The sequence below is a fragment of the Athene cunicularia genome, assembly GCF_003259725.1.
Source record: "Athene cunicularia isolate RWA chromosome 7 unlocalized genomic scaffold, athCun1 chr7_part1, whole genome shotgun sequence".
NCBI lineage: Eukaryota > Metazoa > Chordata > Aves > Strigiformes > Strigidae > Athene > Athene cunicularia.
The window spans coordinates 8553522-8555544 of record NW_020799107.1 but is presented as its reverse complement, the minus strand read 5'-3'; positions in this window follow the sequence as shown (position 1 = coordinate 8555544).

Here is a 2023-nt window from a genome sequence, read left to right as displayed (position 1 = left end):
AAGTTGTTGTTTTACTGGAGTCTCCACACTGACCTAAACATGTGAGGTTAAAATCAAAGTTATTGCATTCAGTGAAACTCAGTTGTGTTACATATAAGTAAACAACATGCTGTTTCTCAGCTGCCAGGAACTTTGCATATTTATACTGCTATGTAAATGCTAACAAAACCGAAGCCACTCATGTGAATACAATGTGAAATCCATCTGCTAATTTGAAGTAGTGGATAAATTTAAAATAGTGCTGGTATATTGAAGCAATTTAATTTGTTACTGCATTTCTACAGAAGAAAAAACTAGACAAGATTAATTTGCTGGGTTGATGGAACCAAATTACTTGGGGTAGAGGGAACAAAACCTGTACTTGTCAAAAGACAGTTTGACAATTTATATTCCATAAGAGACTAACAGAAATCACAGCCATGATTACCGTCTTCTTTATAAAGTGAATTTTGAGTGAAACCTTGCCAAGACCAGATTAAGTACTGCTTTACTGGTTTATGTGTTCAAACAGCTGGAAACAGTGACACCTTTGGACTGGGGAAGCCTAAAGAGCAGACCAGTTTACTGGTATTAGGCTCTGACAGTCAATAAATTATGTTGGACAAAGCCGTAAGTTTTCATCTTAAGACAAGTCACAACCGTAAAGGCTGTCAAGCACCTGATTTCTCAAACAGTTGGAAACAGCCCTCTTCAGAGCAAGCGCTCCAACAGACGGATCCCGCTCACGTGGCAGGCTGCTACCTACACACACCGCTGTGTCCACACAAAGCACCACCACCACCCCCTTAGCAGATGTGTTGAAGCGTGAAACTTTTCTTCAGGTAAATTAATTTACAAATTATGTAACGCTCAGTTATCAAATACTCTGAAAAACTCCTGTTTTAGCAGAAAAGTACTTAATGTTTCTAGAGCAGTCTAGCAGCTTAAATGTTAATAAAATGGTATTGTAACAAAAGTCACGAACTCCGCAACTTACTGTAGCGTATTAGGCTGAGACAATCCATAGTGATAAGTAGCACTGTTTGCTATCTCAGAATAACTTTTTTCCATAGACTCAGCAGCTAACATTTACTCTTTTGCTCAGATATAGAGCAAAACAAGGACAGTGGGAGATCGAAAACTCTCCTCACCGTTCCAGCAGCTCTTACTCCCAGAGCGAATGGACTAGTCGAGGTGCTGGATTTGGACAATTGCATCTAATAAAAGTACGGCAGTTGCTTTAGACTTTCTTATAAATAATTCAGATGTAGTAACTTTCCCAATTTAAAAATACTTGCACTGCCTAACTGTAAGCAAAGCATTCATCTTCAAAGACACAAACCCAGTTATTTCTTGTTTCACTGAAATTATAATCTTGCATGGGTTTAAGAAATTCTGTTTATCATAACTGCATAGAAAAGTCGGAGACTGATGGCGGAGATGAAATAACATATCAAAGCAAGCAAGAAAGAAAAGCTTTGATCAATAGGGAAATGATTTTTATACACATCAGAACCAATTTAAAGAATTCTCTAGGATCAATTTAGATAGACAGAAATGCTTCTCAGCATTTATTACCTGTGGAGGGAATATTGATCCCATCCATTGATTTCTCCTATGCACATAGAGCGGCATCTGGTTTTGTTGTGTGGGTTTTTTTTAAAGAAAGATGCCCCAAAATGGAAAGCATAAAGAAATTACTTATATTTTAAAGACTTACATTCAACCAATGTCATTACTCAGAACTTTAAACTGTATTCAAGAATAGGCAAAATGCAATTTAGCTTAATTTTGGCACATGATTATTAGTCAATAGAATACATTTTAAGAGAAGGGGTTTTTCTGAAACCTTACTTTCTAAAGGCTGCTAATTCCTTACATAACACTGTGTACCAAATACATATTCTTTCCTGTTCTCTTTTTAAAAGGAATCTCTCTTCTTGTTAATATTATAACTCACACAGGCCTAATGGATTACATTCCCTTTGCATTAAGATCTTTTGTCGTTATTGGAGCTACAACCATTTGCATCATCATGACGATC